At 35.5% G+C, this 23,233-nt stretch overlaps 1 pseudogene; it reads left to right on the plus strand.

Moving 5' to 3' along the window:
- The first annotated feature begins 10,460 nt into the window (after positions 1-10,460).
- On the plus strand, positions 10,461-19,923 carry LOC106970359 (ATP synthase subunit d, mitochondrial-like; annotated as a pseudogene).
- Positions 19,924-23,233: the final 3,310 nt, after the last annotated feature.

The raw sequence follows: 23,233 nt of genomic DNA on the forward strand, positions 1-23,233 counted from the left end.
AAAAAACAATAAATAAAGTTTAACAATGCAAATTTTTGTTAAAGATATAAAGTAAAGATCACTCTCACAAACTGCTGATAATGTATAGACGTACACACAAAGTTGAAAAACAACATGGCAGTATCTAATAACATACAAACAGACTGCAGATTATTGGCTATTGATAAAAATAATTGTAAACACATTGGAAAATACTGACTAAGCTTTTTGTTTCCATATCTACGATTAAGTTTTATAAGACTGGAAGAAAATTAAACTTAAATCAAGTGCAAAGGTCACTAATGAAAATGATATTAACAAAAAATAAACAAAGTTGAATGCTTGACTTGATTAAAAAGGTCAAATATAATCACTCAAGTTTTACCATCCATAAGAACTAAACTATACCGCCAATTTTTTAAATCATATTTTAAATTATGATCTGTGTCTCCCTCTCTCTCTGCCCCTCCCCTGCTCACACTCTGCCTCTCTCTCTCTCAAAAATAAACATTAAAAAAAGTTTATTTTTAAATTATTAACAGACTTGGCCTCATTTGTTCCAAGACTGTACTATTAGGATAATAATTAAACATGAAATTTGAATTCTTTAATATACTTTCTATAGTGAAAAAGGAGTTTTAATGTCTATCTTAAAAATTTAGCCCACTGAAGCTCAATTCTTGCAAAGGAAGTACTTTTTTAAAAATTTTTTCTTAAGGTTATTTTGTGGAAGAGAATGCACTTGCACTCAGAGAGAGAATTCCAAGCTGGCTCCACACTGTCAGAGCAGAAACAGACCTGGTGGGACTCATCCCAGGAACTGTGAAATTATGACCCGAACTGAGACAAAGAGTTGGGAGGCTTAACCGACCGAGCCACCCAGGTGTCCAGTATTTTTTTTTTAATCAGGATTCAATCTGATAAAAATTTTGCCAATTTATGCAGAGAGATAATAGGTTCATTAACAAAAAGTGATGGAACTTTTTAAACTTACTCCAAAACATAGGTTTGTGGGGTTTTTTGTTTTGTTGTACTAAACAAAAAAATAAACACACAAAGATAATTTATGAACAATCTTGGCTTTGGAAATGCTGAGTCCATAATTCTCCCTGAATTATCAAGAACCTGTCCAAATAAAGTAATTTCTCTACTGTTTCAAATTTGTTTTCAAATTTCTATTGCTATCAGAGACATTAGGCTTATATCAATTATCTAACACTTCTGAATATGAATAAATACTCCAGTATAAAAATATGACTATGAAAACATACTCTCTGTCATACACATACAAGTTCTCCAAAAAATTTACATATAATACATTCTAAAAATACTTAAAATAACTTTTTGTTTCTTCTCCTAAATCTGACTTTGTCTGTAGAATTTTAAAACCATTTTCTCAAATATGACATTTCCAGTAGCAGTTAATTTCTTTTTTAATTATATAGTGTGTATGTACCAAACGAGTGCTCAACTTCCTGACATTCATCCCATCTATACTTGATGAATGTCTCTATTTGCAAATGGTCACTAGGTTTCTTTATTTAGCACTGCATTTCATGGAAGATTAAATCTCCCCACTGCCCTGAAGTTACTGCTCTGAAGTTTGATTAGTGATGTTGTAGAGAAAGATTTTTCAGACAATCTATTTACCTTTTCATATTATAGCAGTAATTTGAGGTTATATAATGGTTAGAAAAGCTCTTCTAGTTAGAAACTCAAATTTAGACTGTTAGATCTAGCTAACTACTGCACATGAAGTTTTGGTGCCTAAAGCAGGCAGATGAAGCAATCAATGCTCATTAGGAAGTGTTATAGTATATCTTTGTTTTATTTGACATCTTAGAAGAATTCTATAGTTTATGATTCAATTCTAGAAATGCCTTCCCCACTTAGCTTTCTGACAATTCTCCTCTCATAATATTGCTCTTTCTGGCTCATCACTTCTTACTTTTCTATTTGGCCTTCTCTTTCCCTACCTAACCTCTGAATTCTGCAGTTTCTTAGTCCTTAGAACTAAGTCTTGGTTCTAAGTCCTTTTCTATCTGGAATGTCCCCTACTAATTAATGAATTAATTAACAAATGATGATTAAAGGCCATCTATAAGCTATATATGACCTCATTGAGCCTTGCTATTTATAGACTAATTATGCTTAATTTCATATTTTAACTTAGTATTTTCCTTTGAATTCCTTTTTTGTAGATTCCCTGCCTAAATATCTCAACTTTGATAGCTGATTGAACTCTCACTTCTCAGTATATCAAATTCACATTCAAACCAAACAAAATATATAACCAAAAGAGTGAGAATTTATAAAGGGGAGATGGTAACTTTTTTTTAAATGTCATTTATTTTGAGACAGAGCGAGAGTGTGTACATGATCCAGGGAGGGGCAAAGACAGAGGAAAAGAGAGAATCCCAAGCAGACTCTGTGGTATCAGCAGAACTTGATGTGGGGCTCAATCTCACAAACCCAGAACTCATGGCCTTAGCCAATATCAAAAGTACTAAATATGGTACCTTATTTTATTAAGCATGAGTGTTTATGACCTCATTTTCTTTATAGGATCTTTATAAGATTTTTTAAATCTTCAAGATTTAAAACTTTTCCAGAATATGTCAAACTAAGGTTGTTTTTGAGTTATCTGAACCTGGAATGTAGCAAATTCTTGTAGTTAATAGGTTAAAATACATATATACACACACAATTGTCAACAGAAAATTCACCAAAAAAAAAAGACATAAAAATGGTCCTCAAACAGATGAAAAGATGTTCAAACTCAATGATAACTAGAGAAACGATACTGAAAATGATATTAAAATACCATTTCTCAACTATCAGACTGACAAGAATTTAAAAACATGGCAATATTTTTGGTTCATGGGGATTAGGGAAACAGGCACAATGGTTCGTAGCTAATGGGAATGGATAGTGATACAATCTTTCCAGGGAAATATTTTGGCAATACACAAAAAAATCTTCACGTACACTTACTTTTTCACTCAGTAATTGTACTTCTAGAAATCTTATTGTTAAATTAACCTCTAACAATATGAAAATAAGCACAAGGTTATTCACTGCAGCACTGTTTACAGCAAGATATTGGAAGCAGTCTAATGCTCACACACAGGAGGATGTAAAGTCACACAAGATTGCAGTACGTGGGGGAGGACCCAACCAGAGCTCAGCAGATCCCCTAATCGGAGAAGATAAAGGTGAGAGACTGGTAGAGCAAAGTAAGTAGAGTTCACAGGGCAGACCACTGATGAAAAGAAAGCTGCCCAAAGAGAGAAATCTATAAACCTGCAGATGAGCCCTCTCAGCACTGATCAATACGTGTCTGTGAGGAAACTACCCAAAGTCAGGGAAAGAACCACCCAGAAGCCTAGAAACAAAGGTGCTGGAATTCACATAGAACTGGAAATAGTGCCCATTCCCACCAAGCCAACTGGAAAACCTCATGATTCAGGCATTGGGTAGAGTACTCAGAAGAGCCTTGCCTCTGTTGTGGAGGAATAATTAGTCCTAAATTGAGCATTGCTGTGTTCCCACCTAACAAATCTTAAAAGACAGACCTGAAATGGATCAATCTATTCCCAAGTAATTTATTTGATCCCATAAGAAAGTTAAAATATATTTATAGGAGTTAGAGGGGAAGAAAAATCTCTTTCTCTAACCATCTTAGGTTCTCCAGCTGGGGATCTATAAATTAGATGGGCCTAAGACAGATTAACAAAAGAAAAACAAGTATTTACTAACATGCATTGCGCATATAACACATGAAGAGTACACAAGGTGAGTAACAGAGGTTTGGTTAGAACTTGGGCTTAGGTAGCATCTTAACAAAGGAACAATATTTTTTTAGAGAAGTGACAGGACAAACAAAAAGGATTTCCAAGGCTGGCAAATTGTGGGAAGGCAAATATATGGGAAATTAATGACAGACAAGGCTAGTTAATAAAGTTTATTATATAAATTCCTCTGGTGCTGTCGCTAAGTTGATAAAAGTCTTAAGTTGTCTCCAGTGATTAACTTTTGTCCTTCCCGGTACAGAGGAGAAGAGGGCACCTTTATAAATTTATGTCCTGCTTTCAGGCAAATAGGGGACAGCAGACAGCTTTTTCTTGTATCTGCTTCTTCTCAACTGCTTTCTGCTCAAAATAAGTCTTATACAAAAATACCATATTTTTGGGTGACTTATTTTGCCACCCTACAAAACACAAAAATATTGAGCACCCAACAAAGTGGGATGTTTCTTATTAGAGACTAGCAGCTATGCCAAATCTTGGGGCTGGTCGACAATAGAGAAAAATCTGGTTTTAAGTTTCCTACATAAGCCATTTGCTCCACGTTATGCATTTAATTGCGTCTCTCAATAAAAAATATTGAAATCCAAACTCCCAAACCTGTGAGGATGACCTTCTTTTGAAACCGAGTCTTTATAGATACAATCAATTTAAAGTGGGGTCATAATGGATTAAGGCTGGCTTGAATCCAATGACTGAGGTCCTTATAAGAGGGAAATTTAAAAACAGACACAGCGGAGAAGAAAGCCACTGTGAAGACTAAGGCAAAGACTGGAGTGATAGATGATACATCCATAGCCAAGGAACACCAAGGATTGCTAGCAACCATCAGAAGCCAGGAGAGGCGCAAAGGACAATTCTGCCTCAGAAATTCCTTGGGAGGAATAAACCTTGTCAGCATCTTAGTTTTTAGCGTCAAGCCTCCAGAACTGAGAATACATATCTGTTGTTTTAAGCCTCATGACTTTTAAGTTTTGGTACCTCGTTAAGGCAGCGCTAGGAAACTAACACAGTTAAGTGTGAGATTCTACAACTGCTCCTTGGTTCTTTGTTTAATAATTAGTCTAATAAACTCTGACTACGCAAAGAAGACATGCAGTTAATTTGGAGGGTACTGAATTGTTCTCCATTGTAGAGAGAGGGGAGATTTTTGATTTAGGGAGAGACAACCAGAATGAATGGGAATAAGAAACCTACAAAGGTGAGGCTCTTCAAGGAGAGGTGAATTTTGAAATTACTCAGTGATTAGATATGGCTGCTGAATGACTTTCAAGTTCTATATTGTTCTGTGCTGTGCTACAAATGTTACCCACATACCACCCTTGGAACCTCGGTCACAATTTTATATTGTTATGCACTCATTCTCATTTGGGTGGTTCTGTGGGAAAGGGATAAAGAAGAATGATAGCTCAGCAGGAGACAAAATGGAGTTTGATGTAAGAACTGAATTGTAGACAAATATTTGAAATAGATCTTTTCCCCCCAAATCCCTGGAGATCTGAAGGAGAAAACTGGCCTCCCATGCTATATTAAATGAAAGTAGAATGAATTTTAATTACATACTAATTGAATTTAAAGGTCATGGTAAGCCATCAAGCTGGAGTCAAATGAGAGTTTGTAGAGTTGATAATTGAATTTCCTAAGTGTCTTTTGCTACCAACACCCTTTATGAATAAGTTGGCTTTTAACCATGATTTTATTTTTGAAATGTTCTATTATATTATTTTAATTCCTATCATGTCCGTTAGCCATTCTGCATTTTTGATGACTGTGCTTAGTTATGTATGCTATGTTGATTTTATGACTTAGCTCTCAGAGTAAAATAATTTTTCCAATGTCTAAATAATCAGGCCTTCTTTATCTTGCCTCCCTACCATATCCCCCACTTCTAGCAACCAGTGCTCTGTTCTGTTTCTACTAATATGGGATTTTTTTTTTCAGATTCTACTTGCAAATGAGATACAGTATCTTACTCTTTCTGACTTATTTCACTTAGTATAATGCCTTCTAAATCCAATCATGGCATTGCAAATGGCAGGATTTCTTTCTTCTTATGGCTAAAGAATATTCCTGTGTGTGTGTGTGTGTGTGTGTGTGTGTGTGTGTGTGTGTGTGTTTACCCATCCATCAGTAGATAGTTAGGTTAACCTGTTTTTAGATTTTGGCTATTACAAATAATGCTACAGTGAAAATGGGGTTGCTGACATTTCTTTACAATAGTGACTTCACTTCCTTCAGATATATGCCTAGGAGTGGAACTGCTGGATCATACAGCTCTATCTTTAATATTCTGAGGAACCTCCATATTGTTTTTACATTCCCAAGGACTGCTTTACCTTTGGTTTTACATATTTACATTCTCAATGACTGCTTTATCTTTGGTTTCACATAATAACAGAGATATTTATGGTATTTTATGGTTCATCAATATGTTCATCTAAAGAGTTTTACTTGTTCCTTACAAAAATATGATTTTTAATTTTTTTAAGTTTATTTATTTATTTTGGGAGACACAGGGAACAAGCGGGGAAGGGGTAGAGAGAGAGAAGTAGAGAGAATCCTAAGCAGGCCCCACAGTGTCAGCTCAAAGCCCGACACAGGGCTCGATCTCACAAATCATGAGGTCATGACTTGAGCTGAAATCAAGAGTCAGATGCTTAACCGACTAAGCCACCCCAGCACCCACAAAAATATGATTTTTTAAATCAGATTATTGTCTTCTTACAAATTAAAAAAAAAGATGCTGAGAATGATTTGCTATTCTCAAAATGCTGTAATGTGGGAAAATTAGAATTCAAACTCATGTTTATTGGCACCAATTTCCATAGTCTTTCAGTATAATACATGTATAAAATACATTACCTCTTATAAAATTTACTCATGATTTTCACTTATGAGCACACAGTTAATAGTGTTAAAGTGTTTAGCCAATGATGTTTTGAATCCTAAAATTCATTTGCTTTCAGGATAGAAAGAAAAGCAAAGAGAAAAAATGTATTTTTGAAATAAGGCAATGACTCATCTTTAAATAAGGGCATTTGGGGGGAATTGGTGATGAGAGTACTAATGAAAATAATTCCCCAGAGAGACCATTTCAAATTTCCATTCAATGAAAGATGATAAAAACCTGAATTTCAAGGATAAGTTATCCTTGAATTTATAATTGTTATACTTCTATGTGGTTATACATTTTGAGAGCTATTTCATTAATGTTGAAAATATACATCAATTGTATAAATATAACTTTAAAGAGTAAATAGAAAGAAATGCCTTTGTGTTGGAAAGTGACATTTGTTTGTAAGAGAAAATAAGAAAGTAAATGCAATGTTTCTCTAATCTTTGATTCATTTCTTATTAAAACAGTAGCTTACAAATCTGAATGTCTGATTTCATAGAAAGTACAATTATTTTGAATCATAAAAGCCTACAGTGTCTTGATTAAATCAAGATGTTTTCCAGCATAGAACAACGTGCCATTGATTTTTGTCCTTCTAATGTTCTACACTGTCAGAAAACTTAAAAATGACCTTTTATGCTGTAATTAATTTGCCTTTTTGTGGCAATTGCATATTATTTTAGCTCAGAAGTTATATATACAACATAAATTTCTATGAGAATAAGTGATTCATTTAAAAAATCTTATTTTCAAGGCTGAATGAAAGCAGCTATATACATTGAACTATACACTAAAATATTATATGAACAACTGTTTTTTTAAAAAAATACTAGTTATCTGAAATATGTGAAAACTTTAAAAAAATTTATAATAAAGAGAAGCATTTTGAATAATTTACACCCATCATATAAATAATGAACATATGGTACTGAATTATTTTTTCACAAGCAAAACATACTTTCATTAGTTTAGCCAACACTAGTACACACAATTTATTACAGAAACCAGATGAATTAGTAAAAGTGAGGCTGTATTCTGTATATTTTAATTGTTCTGTGGCAAATGGAATTAGTTTGGGGAAATGCCATATACATTAACTACCATTCTGTTCTGTAAACAGTTCAATGAACAGAGCACCTGACTTAAAAATTCAAGGCATTCATTTATTTGGCAATAAATGTAATCAAAATGCAATAGTAATTGCTTTTATTTGATACAATCATGTGGAAAATAATAATCAGTATTTAAATAAGAAATTCAGTATTACCTTAACAATGTAATCAGAGTGGTCAAAGTTGACTTTCTAGGCACTTATAATGTTAAACACACTTGATTAATTCTTCCATAAATAAGGAAACCTAAGTTCTATAACACTACCCCTTTAAAATCACCTCAAAGATGAGCCATTTAGAAATAATAAATAGAAGAGAGAATAAGGAGTCAGGTATGCAAGCTGTGAAACTTTTTTATTTTTTAACTGGGATTATATTCAAAATTTAGAAGAGAGAGTGAAAACATATTACAGACTCAAACATGTGGCCTATTGCTAGGCATCATTTGTCCCATCTGGGTTCTTTGCCTCCTTTTGTGATTCACTTGTGCTCTAAATCTGATAGATAAAAGAAGCAAAAAAAAAAAAAAAAAGACAGAAGGAGAGGAAAGGAGAGGGGAGGGAAAGGGAAGAGAGGAAGAAGGAAGAGAAAAGGAAAGAAAAGGAAAAAGAACAAAAGGAAAGAAACCTACATTTTTTAGAACTAGTCGAACAAAAATTTCCATCTAGGACCTTTTGTATATACTTAGGAGCTTAGAGAAGGGATCTTAAAAAGAAATCTAATAGATGTTCATTCTGTGTAAGTCTAACAAGACTTAGCATTAAAAGCAAAATTTATTATCAACCAGAAGTGTACTAAAGTGGCTTCTCTTTGCTCCTTTGTTCTCTTCTCTTCAGGGGTTTTGAAAAGTATGATGCATCCACAATATATGTAGAGTTTGGTGAGGCAATGGGCTTTTGGAGCCAGGTCTTCTGACAGGCCTATCCCTACATACAAATGGGAAAGAAACTTGAGATTTCAAAAAGTTGCTCTAGCACAGGCACCAGCAATTGCCATCATATAAACTGCTGCCTTACCCCACTTCAACTTAAATTAATTCCCATAACTTCCCTGACTTCATTTTCACTGGCTTTGAATACAGACAGAATTATATAGCACTTTATGCTCTTTAATACTTTGCTCAATTGGAACTTAGTACCTTTTGTTGCTATATGGTAACATACTGTCTTCTAAAAACATTTTCTAAACAAGCTTCTGTCTCTTGATAAGCTTCTGCCATCCCATCTGCACTCTTCCAGTTTTATGTGGCCTCTGGTTTCAGCACTCTCTCTGGGTCCAGTGTTGTCCGGATTGGTAAAATTCTTCGAGAACAGAGTACTCCATAAAATCACATCCTAAGTGTAAACAGCAGGAATGAGATAGGTGAAGGGAAAATGTGAGCTTTCTGGTTTGTCACTTCTTTCTGCTGTTCCTCTGCCTCCCCCATGGTCTTCCATTTGCTTCCTGGCTTCAGAAAGAAGAATTCCCTAGACATCTTTTTTATCCCTTTTATTTAGGAAAGTTTGTTCTCAGTTGGCTAGTTGCCATTTTGGAAGGTAAGTGACAGATGATTTAATCCTCAGAAGTCTGACTTTTCTTAATTAAAATACTCCCTACCATCACAAATAGTGCAAGTACTAGCTGCATTAGAGCAGTTGATAATCTTGGTACCTAAATATTTAATTTCTGTAATGATTATAATGTAGCCATGAACTCAGAATAGTGACTATTTAGAAGACCAGCTCCTTCTTACAAGCACATGCATCACATCAAGGAAACACCTTCTCTACTTACTTTGAAGGTTAGATTTTCTAATTTTACTTTAACAAACTTTCACCAACTTTCCAGACTTTCACCAATGTGGAATAAAGTATACAGATGTGCAGACCTGCTGGATTTTAAATAGGTATTAGGAATTGGCTGGAAGTCAGTTATGCTTAGGCGTGAACTCCTTAGCTTTAGTTTTATTTTTCATCTCTTAAAATCAGGGGGAGGATGGTCATATTTTCTTCAACTTTGAATTTCACATTCCTTTAAAAGAGAACATGCTTGCTTGCTAGCTTTGAGCATGGTAAAGGAAATCCAGAGTAAGTCCATAAGCTACTGTCGTTTAGGAGCCTTAACAGCATAGTGCAGTGCTACATCCCCAAACGTAGCTCATGTATATCATATGGTGGATGCCAAATACGTATTTGTTAATTGTCAAATGTAATATCAAGTGATGATGGCAATGTGGTTGAAAGTAGATTGTTGAGTTAGAATAACTAGGCCTAAAAAACGATTCCAGAATATATAGGATACTTCCTGAGAAGAAGCACAGGTAGGGGATTGATAAGAACTTACCTCATTAACAATTAAATGGCTATGATAAGTTAGACAGAATGATAAACTAGCACAAGGTCAGACAAATGGAACTGACTAGAAATCTCACCAATAATACACACATTTGGAAAATGGATATATGTAGAGGTGGCATTATACAATAAATTCCATTGGAATTTCCTGGGTGATAGGAGTGTCTTTTGTTCTTATGAGGCAATGGTTGGTGAGGCAATAGTCCTGAATGAGGGCCAGTCACTAAAAGACTAAGCTAGGATTAGAAGCTTAGAACTTTCAGTCCTTTAAAATTTTTAAGGCGTGATCTATGGCCCAGAACATAGTCTATCTTGGTAAATGTCCCATGTGAGCATGGACAGAATGTGTATTCTGCTGTTGTTTGATGAATTCTCAATAGATGTCAATTATATCCAGTTAACTGATGGCACTGTTGAGTTCAACTATGTCCATACTAATTTTCTGCGGCTGGATCTGTCCACTCCTGATGGAGCATTGAAGTCTTCAATTACAGTAGTAGATTCATCTACTTCCCTGTGTAGTTCTATCAGTTTTTGTTTCACATATTTTGATGTTCTATTATTAGACATGTATTTATTAAGGATCATCATGTCTTCTTGGAGCACTAACTTCTTTATAATTATGCAATTCCCTCTTTATCACTGATACATTTCCTTGCTCTATAGTCTGTTCTGGCTGAAATTAATATAGATGTTCACTCTTCTGATCAGTGTTAGTGTTGTATATCTTTCAGCATCCCTTTACTATTATTATTCAAAGATGTCCTTTTAATAAAATTGAGATTCTTAGAGACAATATATACTGGGATACTATTCTTTGATCAGCATGACTATCTCTGTTTTTAATTGGTGCATAGACTATTGATGTTTAAAATGATTACTGATAGAGGTGGATTGATATATACCATATTTGTTACTTTTTTTTCTTCTTGCCCATTTTCTTACTTTTATCTTCCACAGTTTTTCTGCCTTTTGCGGTTTTAACTGAGCATTTTATACAATTCCATTTTCTCTCCTTGTTTAAGAATATCAATTATACTTTAAAAAAACGTTATTTTTTTTTTAATTTTAAAGACAGACACACAGAGAGAGACCACAAATGGGGAGAGGGGTAGATGGAGAAAAGGAGAGAATCTTTTTTTTTAATGTTTATTTATTTGTGTATGTGTATGTGTGTGTGTGTGTGTGTGTGTGTGTGAGAGAGAGAGAGAGAGAGAGAGAGAGAGAATGAGAATGAGCAGGGGAAGGGGCAGAGAGAGAGGGAGACACAGAATTCAAAGCAGGGTCCAGACTCTGGGCTGTCAGCACAGAGCCCGATGTGGGGCTTGAACCCACGAACCGTGAGCTCATGACCTGAGCTGAAGTTGAACGCTTAACTGACTGAGCCACCCAGGCACCGAGAGAGAGAGAGAGAGAGAGAGAGAGAGAGAGAGAGAGAGAGAGAGAAGAGAGAGAAAGAGAGAGAGAGAAAGAATCCTAAGCAGGCTCCACACTCACCACAAAGCCTGACATGGGGCTCAATCCCATGACCCTGGGATCATGACCTGAGTCAAAATCAAGAGTCAGACACTCAATTGACTGAGCCACCCCTTAAGTGCCCTTTAAAAACAAAAACTTTTTAAAAAACATCTGAAATATTTCTTCTTTACGCTGATACTTACCCTTGGGTCTTCTTTCCTTCTGTGTTTTGTGGTCTCTGATTATAAGCATTTCTTTTCTTGACCTTAGTCTGTGGGAATCATAAGGCCCTAAAAGTATGATACTTCAAACAAAAAAGGATTTGTTTGCTTCTGCTGTTATCCAACAGGTTCTGGTACCTACTTGGGGCTTCTTTAACCCTCCTGGTTAGGCTCCTGCACACTATGATACATCCTCATAACAGCATTTAATCACAGGGTTAGCCTGGGTATTTATTTATACCTTGGACCAACTCAGCTTTCCTGTTACTTATTCTTCAGTGCTTCCTGGTAAGGTTTCAACTTACAGCTTTGCTCTTTGCTTGCTTGGGCCCCTGAAGATTTCCTTTATTTCTTGAAACTCAGCAATGTGTTTGTAATGCAAGATTTAGTTGTTTTGCAGGAGAGCTCTTCTGAGTGTCTAAACTACTACTCTACTGGTAATGGACATGTTTGAAACATTGTTTTTAGTTCTGTGAAATTTTAAATGTTAATATTTTCAGTCAAAAGGATTACATGCATCTCACTCAAATATTCTGTAGACTTGGTAAGAATACACTATCATCAGCATTTTAAATTTGCAACTCCTAAATTAGTTCAAATCCCCATGACTGAGAATGTATTATTTAAAATGTGTCATACTGGTGACTTAAGCCATTCTTTAATCACAAAAGTTAAAATAAGAAAAAGAGTAAAACAAGTAGGAGCTACTTAAAAATGACTTTAAACATGTAACCAGTCTACAAGAAGAAGAAGAAGAAGAAAAAAAAAAAAAAAAAGAACCGTTACCTCAATCATATACCTATGTCTTTCCAATTAGGTAGCATTCCATTATCTACATTTTCTATGTTGGGTATTTAGCACCATAAATATACAACCTTTTTTGCTACAATAATATCTTCTTCAAAAAAACAAGACTTATAAACTTACATGATTTAATATTAGCTTAGCTATTTCTATTCCATTCTATTACACACTTCCAGGATATTAACAGAATTTGCAAACACCAGAGTCTCAGTATCACTATCAATTTGCATTAACATAAAACTCTTCTTCATACTGTCTGTAATTATTTCATGCCTCATAAATCCAACTTGGTCCCTGTGTATTAATTTACCCATAACTCTTCTAAGTCTTGTCACCAAAATCTTGGCATATATCTTTATAGCACATTTAGTTATTTAAATGTGCCTATAATTTTCCAGACTGTTATCCCTCCCTTTTCTAAATTAGTAATAGGTACTTTGCTCATAGCTGGGTAAAACTCACCTTGTCCTGTTTGCTCCACAAAAACTTATCATACAAGGTAGTCAACTTCATCCTGAAATTATGAAATGACTCATCGGATAGCCATATTCTCCTGTTCTTTGCCCTTAGCAAGTTTTCAAATGTCATTTAGAGAAAATTAATTTGTCTCCACAGGACGTTCTAATCAGTGACATTGAGGATATATTTTCAAGCATTTCGTAGCTTTTAAAGTTAGCAGGAAATAAATCCACTGGAGTTATGACACCATTTTCTCCCCTTTATATAAAACCAATGGAAATGAGAAACTGTTCTCCACCATCACAGCACTCTGAGCCTGTTTTCCCTTGGGCAAAACATACTTAGATATAGGACAAAAACTAGGGTGAAACACTATATTTGAGTGTTAAGGAAATTGTTCCTTAGAGGCCAGAAAAGTTAATGTGTCTCATTAAATTATGACCATGGAACAGTACCAGGTTGTACAGAAAGTCAGAACTAGAAGAGGCTTAAGAAATCATTTAACACTACAAAATCACTTTACAGGTAAGAAACTGAGGACCAGGAAAGTTATGTGACTTGGTGAAAGTTACACAACTAATTAATAAGAGATTGAAGATTAGAATTTAGGTTTCTAATTCTTCGATGTAGGTATTAACTCTGTATAACTTTGAGAACATATTAATCCTATTTTACTTTTATTAAACTTGATAATCTTTTAATTAAATAATACCATCTGAACATATTTCAAATGTGGGACACACTTCCATGAGTTTGAGCTCATGAGATATTTCACAGTCCTCACCATCAAGGGACACATAATTCAAGGGAAGAAATAAATATATAAATAATTATAGAGTGCTATATAGCAGGATAATGAGACTAGATGGACAGGAGCCAACTCAGGAAGGTTTCTTATTCCATGTTAAGTAATTCTGGCTTTATCTTTTTTTTCTAAAAAAATTTTTTTAATGTTTATTTTTGAGAGAGAAAAAGACAGAGCATGAGCAGGGGAGGGACAGAGAAGGAGACACAGAATCCACAGATGTGCTGAGCCATCAATCAGCACAGAGCCTGATGCAGGGCTCAAACTCATGAACCATGAGATCATGACTTGAGCTGAAGTCGGCTGCTGAATCCACTGCCCCAAGTAACTCTGGCTTTATCTTAAGAGCCATGAAAACACATTGAAGGGTTCCAAGCAGACAAGAACTAGAACAAATTCACTGTTTCAGAAAGCTGTATCTATGCCAAAATTTTAGACAGTGGTTGGGGGTGAAGAACAAGAGACTAGCCAGTAGGCTATTGTATTATTAATACATAAATGCAAAAAATAATAAGGCTAACCCACAGTCATTTGCAATGAATATGAAGAGGAAAGAAGAGTTTGATAACTTTTTAAGTAGATAAAACTGATAAAAGGTCGAGACTTGGGCAACTAGTATATGTAGTGATAAGGGATACTCTGGGAGGAATACATTTGTATTAGAATGCTAAACTGGTTTTGTTTATTTTTTTACAGTTGTTGAACCTGAGGTATCTGTTGGATATTCAGATGAATGTTAGGTATGTAGTAAAACAGAACCTAAAAAAGATTTGGTCTAATGAGAGAGATTTATGTACATAATAAGTGGAAATTGAACTTATGGATATGGATAAATTTTTATAGGTTTAAGTAGAATTAAAGAAAAGTTGAACAAGGGTTCGTGGAATACCAATATTAAAGAAGAGGGTAAAGAAAGGAAAAAAAAACAGAGTGGCTAGAGAAGTTAAGGAAAAAAAAGTAAAAAGAAATGTCATGAAATACCATGATGGAGAGAACTTCAAAATGGCAAAAGTGCCTCAAAAGGTCACATCCTGCAGAGATGTTACATGAGATAAGAATTCCTATGCTCATCTTGGGTTAGTCACACAAATGTCTTTGGTGACCTAAAAAATAATAATTAATCTGTTAAATGGTAAGAGAAAAGCCATATCAAAAAGTTGAGGTATTAGTGAATCAGAGTTATAAATGTGGAAAAATGCATGAACCTATTCCTTCAGAAGCTTCTCTCCAAAGGAAAGGAAAGGAAAATTAGAAAACCCTACAATAGAAGGAACATGGAAAATATACAATAATGAGAGAAAGAAGTTGAGAAATTCTATTATAATATTAAAGTAAAACACTCACCAAGTGGCACCTGGGTGGCTCAGTCAGTTGAGTGTCCAACTTGGCTTAGGTCATGATATCACGGTTCGTGAGTTCGAGCCCCGCATCAGGCTCCATGCTGACAGCTGAGAGCCTGAAGCCGGCTTTGGATTCTGTGTCACCCTCTCCCTCTGCCCCTCCCCTGCTCGCACTCTGTCTCTCTCCCTCTCTCAAAAATAAATAAATGTTAAAAAAAAAAAAAACACTCACCAAACATTCAAGGTAGAAGACATTTGAGGCTAATTCCAACCTGTTCACACACATGGTTAAGTCCAAAGAGGAAAAGTTATTTACATAAGTAATCACTGTCAAGCAGTAAAGGATCTAGTACCAAAACGGACGTCTCCACAACAAAACATGGTATTGCTGTGGGTACTACTCAGTTCAACAACTGGTAATTTTTTTAGAATAAACTTCTATTACTGAGGCAACACTAGTATTTCTAATCAAATATGGAAGGAGAATTTCTTTTAATGTTTATTTTTTTATTTGGGGGGGGGTGTGAGGGGGGGAGGGGCAGAGAGAGGGAGAGAGAATCCCAAGCAGGCTCTGCATGTCAGCACAGAGCCCACTGCAGAGTTTGAACTCAAGAACTATGAGATCACAACCTGAGCCGAAACCAAGAGTCAGATGCTTAACTGAGCCACCCAGGTGAATTCTCCACTTAGAAGGAGAATTTGAATAGATGTGTTCATTACCACTGGTAAACACAGATCTATCTGGAAATGATTGTTCCTGCCAATTCAGAGTACAAATCAGGAACCGTGCAGAATATTATATGAAGTTATTCTGAGGAAGAGAAGGAATAGATATTCTAAATCACTTTAAACTGATTTTAAGCAACCTTAACTGTAATAATGTTATTGTTTTTTTCTAGTTTCTGTCTTTTACATTTCGATCACTGTTTAACCACTTGCTATGCTAAACATTCTGTCTTTCAAAGAGATTTCCACAGGTTAATGACTTCATTCATCTAATACTTGTTTGCTCTTTAAAGATGCTCCTACACTTTACTAGTTCTCCTAAGATAAGCTCTAAAAGTTAAAAAAGCACTAGGCATTTGAAAGCATAGATTTTCCTTTAAATTATGTTGTTTTTAAAAGCAGTTTTACTACACAGTTGTACCTAAATATGACAGCTTAATTACAGTTTATCTGTACTACATCCTAAAACATTGGAGATACCATAAAATGGTAATACCTCTATTTAACAGGAAAGCTTGATATGCATGCTTTGAGAACCAACATGGTCGGATGTGTTTCCTTCAGTGCTGAGCCTCAGCACCTCACTCCCATCCCAGAACTAAGTGCAGTTGAATGAAAATGTCAAAAGTTTCCTCCCCAAAAGTAAAAATATATGCATCAGAATATGGGAAATCTTAGCTAGTGCATGTTGCAATAAATTTACAGAATATGGGGAATTTTAGCTAGTTCTTGTGGTGAATTATTTATCACCAGTATGAACATTTGCCTCAGTTTTCCCAGGACAGCCTCAGTTATTTTGAACAGTTATCCTTGTGTCTGGCCTGGTTAGCACCTCCGTTCATTTTAAAAAATATCCATGTTTTGACAGCTATTTATGTAGTGATCATATTCATTAGCTATACTTTCAGGTTACTGATTAGGTACATTCTTTCTTCCTACACTTTCTTAAATCTTGGCTAATGTTGTAAAAGTTGAAAATACAATTGATCCTAGAACAACATGGGATTAGGGGCAATGATTAGGGGCAATTAGGGGCCATGCAGTCAAAAATTCACATATCATTTTTGACTCCCTCAAAACTTAACTACTAGTAGCCTACTGCTGACAAGAAGCCTTAAAGATAACATAAGCAGACAATTAACACATACTTGGTATGTTGTATGTATTATATACTGTATTCTTAGAATGAAGGAAGCTTGAAAAAAAAGTCTTGTTAAGAAAATCATCAACAAAATACACATACAGTAGGTACTGTAAAACATCTGCATGTAAGTGGACCCACATAGTCCAAACTCCTTTTGTTCAAGACTCAACTGTAACTAGCAGGGAGTAGAATCAAACAAATTTAGTCTAAAATGTATAGGAAAAGGGTAGGTATACACAAAATGAAGTGAATATTAGAATAATTGTTTGAATTAGTCAGAAAATATATATTTTTGTTTTACCTGAATAGCTCAGGAAAGTGTTTTGATGAAATTTTAAGAATTATAGAAATGAAGTTTCTCTAAATCATATAGTCATTAGAAAAAAGTAAAATAGAAGATACAGACAAGAGCAATTATGGAAATTTTAGAAGTTGGAATGTTCTTCTCAAGACATTTTGAGAGAAAGGAATATATATTTTGGGAAGGGAAAGCTAATTGTTTCCCTGTGAACATTCTAAAATGATTCTGTAAGCTGATCAATAAGCTGAGGCAACTTATTTTATAAACATAAATTTATTAATTCTATAATTATGGATTTATTTGATTAAGAGTAAAGTTGTTTTTAAAAATAACCCACACTGCTACTCTACAACTAACAACTTTTAATTCTATGATAACAGGAACCTTTAATAACAGTTCATGTGTTCTTTGAATTTGTTTACTCTTTTTCTACTAAAAATTCATATTGCTGGATTCAGAGGAATATAGCTCATGCTTTCAACCTCAACAGCTTCTGAAATTATGGTAAGTATAAATTGACAAGAAAGTTTAGTTTCTATTTACCAAATAACCTGGGAGTGAAATAAAAAGCAACAACAATAATTTTAGTAAAGCAACATATAAATCCTGTGCTTTTGATCAGGAAACACAATTTTAACTTAAGAATCTGCCCTTCCCTTTGTAATATCCTCTCTAGGGGAAAGATAACCTTAAATAAATAGCAGCCAGCCTATAAGGCCACTGTGAAGAATAGCTAAAAATTATTACTTAGCTTACTGCCAAAATAATATTCAATTACATTTTTAAATATTTTTAATGTTTATTATCATTGAGAGAGAGAGAGAGAAAGTGTGTGTGTGTGTGAGAGAGAGAGAGAGAGAGAGAGAGAGAGAGAGAGAGAGAGAGAGAATGCGTGGGGGAGGGGCAGAGAGAGAAAGGGACAGAGGATCCAAAGCAGGCTCCTGGCTGACAGCTGTGAGCCAGATGTGGGACTCTAACCCACAAGCCTCGTGAGATCATGACCTGAGCTGAAGTCTGATGCTCAACTGACTGGGCCACCCAGGTGCCCTGAAATTCAGCTACATTTAAGATACATTTTTTACTTTATTTTCCAAAATGACAAGATATTATAATATGTAAGAGAAAGGCATTGCATGGATATAAAATGCCACCTTCATGTGGCTTACATTCCATTGAGGATATGTTATATGCTATGGGGAGGAGCTCAGGGGAAACAATAATCAAATATGTAGAAAAGGCTAGATAAGGAATGATGAGAACATTAAATTAATGATTGTTCACAGTGACTGAATATGTCATAATTACAAAAGATCCATCAGTAAGTCACAGAAAATTATTGACTTTCTTCAGTAAGTCCAAAATTAGAAAACACTGGTTGGCAAATAATAAGAAAAATCAAATAAGTATGTAAGACAAGAAAATCAGCCAATTCCAAATACTTTTATTTTAATGGGTAACTTTTACTTTTTACCACTTCACTGATACAAAATATTTTAAAACTCATGCAACTGAATAAGCTTTTTAATAAATGAGGAAAGTGAGGCAAAAAGAAAGCTTAAGTAGTAAAAATTTATAATTAAGTAACAGGTGTTTACTAAGGTTTGTGGTTTGAAGTTGTTCAGGCTATTACTGGGTTCATGCTCCTTTGAGGAAAACTAATTACAGTATCTCTCTGATGAAAATTTTCCAATATTGCTTTCTACTCTTCTGTGCCTACTCTCTACCACAATGACCTATTCTCTCTCCCTCCAAAAAATCCAATAACCAAGAACAGAAAACTTTCTAGACAGGATGGAGCCACCTTGAGGTTTTGCTAACTAGAAAGTCCTAGACCACATCACAGCTAAACTGTCTCCGAATCTCTAGAGCAGGCTCAGCAACCAGCATTATTAAATCCAGGATTAAGTTCCTCAAATGATATGAGTCACATTTTTAACTATTGCTCCTTAAAATAAGAAACTCATGGGGCTGCCAGGGTAGGTGAAAGATCTCAAGATAGCTGGGCAAAAACTTGCTCTAAAAGTCATTGACTGGGTAGCTTTTGGGGAGACCATAACTGGAAACCAAAAGGCCATTGCTAACTCCCTGAAATCCTGGAATGAGACCCTCACCTCCATCCAGGTTGGCTACTCTCCCCTAGAATCCACCTGCTATAAGCCCTTTACTGGGCTTACTACAAGGTCAATGTGGTGACGTCTGGCTTGGTAGATGACTTTGAGAAGTTTAATGCCCAGAGGTAAATATACTGTCCAGGTAGATGCTGAAGAAAAAGAAGATGTGAAAAGATGTGCTGAGTTTTTGTCTCCCTCAAAGGCCAGGAATGAGGAATATGAAAAAGAGCTGGAGAAGATGAAGAACATAATTCCATGTGAACAGATGAGCATTGAGGACCTGAATAAAGTCTTCCCAGAAACCAAATTAGACAAAAAAAAAAAAAAAGTATCCCTACTGACCTCACAAGCCAATTGAAAAAATTATAAACCTGAGTTGGGGAGAAAGCTCTGGTCCTTGTATTATAAACTCTGGACACAATAAATAAACAAACAAAGAAACAAACAAACAGAAACTCACTGTCATGAGAATTAAATAACTAGATTTGACAGGACATATCATTGACTCATTGACCACTGTATCAAAGAAATAGAAGAAATGAGTATTTTTTTAAATTTTTTTAACATTTATTTATTTATGAGACAGAGAGAGACAGAGCATGAACGGGGCAGGGGCAGAGAGAGAGGGAGGCACAGAATCGGAAGCAGGCTCCATGCTCTGGGCCATCAGCCCAGAGCCCGACGCGGGACTCGAACCCACGGACTGCGAGATCGTGATCTGAGCTGAAGTCGGACGCTCAACCGACTGAGCCACCCAGGCGCCCCAGAAATGAGCATTTTTTTAAAAACTCTGTAGCTAAACTTCTTTTTATTCTCAATCTTTACTGGCCAATCTTCTAAAAGTCTTCAGTTCTTAACCATGTAAAAATTATATTTTTCTGGGGAACCTGTGTGACTCAGCAGACTAAGTGTCTGAGTCCGGCTCAGGTTATGATCTCGTGTTCTTTGTGAGTTCAAGCCTCACATCGGGCTCTCTACTCTCAGCACAGAGCCTGCTTCAGATCCTCTGTCCTCACCTCTCTCTGACCCTTCCCCACTTGCACGTGCGTGCACTTTGTCTCTCTAAAGTGAATGAACATTTTTTAAAAAAGAAAGAAATTATATTTTCCTCAAGGATGAAGAATATAAAATCATCAATGAAGAAAAGAAGTCTGTTTTAATCCCCAATTGGATTTTAATGATAGCCCACTGCCTCCCTATTTATTAATGGTATACCTTTCTCATACAGAATTCCTGATGTCTGACATAAAAGAATCATGACCTTTTTGGTCCTGATTTACATAAGGACCTCTCAATGTTCTGCCAGCTACTGCAAGCCCTGCACACATGTGATACCTTGTGGTCATCCCACTTTCCGTGACAGACCCTCTAGTTGCATACCAGGTATCCATTTACCTCTTCTTTCAGAAAAGAATCCTACCGTTTGTTCAGGAGCGATCTTTAGCCAAGATCAATTTCTTAGCCTCCCACTAGGTATGTCCACGTTACTAATTTCTTACATACTACTGGTATGTGAGTGGGGATGCTGAGAATGTGGACTCCCCTGAGGTATCCCCCTTGAGGTATCTGACATGTTCTCTTTCCATCTTTATCCTTTATGCTGCTCAGGACATAAATATGTTGCCTAGAGCATCAGAAGCTACATTGGGCCATAGAAAAACCTCAGAAATGGAAGCCATACACTAAACATGAAGAAAATTAAACTCAGGAGTAGGACAGGCCCCTAATAACACTGTTGAATCACCATGCTAGTCATGGACAATCTGCATCCAGCATGAGCAGAGGAGACGGGCAGAGGGTGAAAGAGAGAGAATCCCAAGTTGGCTTCACACTTAGTGTGGAGACTAACCCGGGACTCGATCCTATGATCCTGGGATCATGACCTGGGCAGAAATCAAGAGACAAGACACTCAACTTACTGAGCCACCCACATGTCCTACAAACTCTGTCTTAAATTATGCCCAGAAGGAATCTTTTAAAGGGTTCATTCCATCATATGTTGCTCAATATAAAGGAAGAAAATGTGTCCAAGTGTGACTTTTGGCTAAGATAATAACAAAGAAGCATTTTAACATGTGTTATAGGTATGATGTCTTCTTAAAGAAGAATAATTTTAGAGCTCCATCATTAAAATGTGGCCAGTTTTTATAGATTGGTTTGAATTGTAATTATAGTAAGCCAATGAATTAAATTTTTAGCCAATCACACACTCTTCTGGGAGGTTAAAGAAACAGAGCTTCTTTCTGCCTTCCTTTCAGTTTGTTCCTGCTTCTTTCACACTGGAGGATGATCTGGGTATGGTCACTATTATCCACCATTCCCCAACTCCCACTTCCACACACAAACAAAAGTTACTGAGATGACTACATTATTTCTCCTATGAATTATTATGAAGAGCAAAGGAAGAGGAATGTCTTAACTTTCCCAGTTGTTAACTCTGCCTACCCAGATGTTCTGACCCCAAGCTGATAAACGTGGATCACAATAGTAGTATACTGAATCAATTTATTAAACGGGATAGATTTCAACCGCAGCTTAAATGCTTATGCATGTAGTCATGAACAATAAATGCTTACTGAAAGAATGAATCATTAAAACAATATGAAGCCTATAATGATGTGTAAGTAACCACACTATACTTTAAGCTCATCTTCTGGATTCAAGACAGGAATGTAAAGAGAGGCCCTCTCAAAGAATCAAATCCAATATTCATGATACTGAACCAAGTTAATAAATAAAATGTTTAAGAATGCTAGATTTCATTTGTAGGTCTCTCAAAGAAACTTCTTCTTCACCTTTCTTAAAACATCTTCTCCTTCAGTCTGACAAATCTTTGCCCATTTTGACCCTGTTTTCTCTTTACTGTCATTCATGTTTGCCCTATAGATTTCAAATATTCATAACCAAGGGCAATTCTTATGGATAGTGCTTAAAAATCAGTAGGTAACATGATAAAAGTCATGATTTTTATATTTCCCTTCAGGATCGATCCAAAGAAGGCACAGTATTATACACCTTTCAAGACTCAGATGAAGGTTTACATCTTATATTGTGGAAATTAAAGTTTTTAGATAGGAAGTCAGCATTTCTAACCTGAATGGCATAAAGTTATACACCAAAATCATGAAAAGGCACTAAAGGATTTCAAAATTTGGTATTTGTCCCATATGGAGACATTTGTCCCATGGAGAGTTCTACTGACTGGACATGGCCATTGGGTCACATTTGCCTTTGATCTTAAAATCCACTTGACATCAGACATATAATAAAGTTTATAAGAATTGTATCTATTGGTGAAGATGAGTAGAATACAGGAAACATGAAGAGAGATTATGAACTGAGAAAGAAATGTGGGTATAAATTCTTTGCTACTTCTGTAGTAGCACAATCTTGAGGACAAATTTCTTAAACTCAAGCAGGATCGAGAAGAATGGTTCCTGCCATAAACTAGATCTTTGATTAGAGGGTAGTAATGCACTGATGATTATTAAATTGGCATTTTAAACACATTGAGTCTTAATTCTTTGTAATATCAAATGCACATCTGTTTCCTCACACAATATCACTGATGACTTCATAATATTTGCAACTTTTTAAAAAATGAGAACAGCTTGGTAACTCAGTGAGCAATAAATCCCAAACTATGTCTCCTTTATTTTTAGAGAGGCAAACTTTTATTTACTTTACCTGTTTGTATTCCTTTCCTTTCTTCCCTTTCCTTCCCTTCCCTTTCCTTCC

Source organism: Acinonyx jubatus, chromosome A2 (assembly GCF_027475565.1).
Source record: "Acinonyx jubatus isolate Ajub_Pintada_27869175 chromosome A2, VMU_Ajub_asm_v1.0, whole genome shotgun sequence".
In the NCBI taxonomy this organism is placed as follows: domain Eukaryota; kingdom Metazoa; phylum Chordata; class Mammalia; order Carnivora; family Felidae; genus Acinonyx; species Acinonyx jubatus.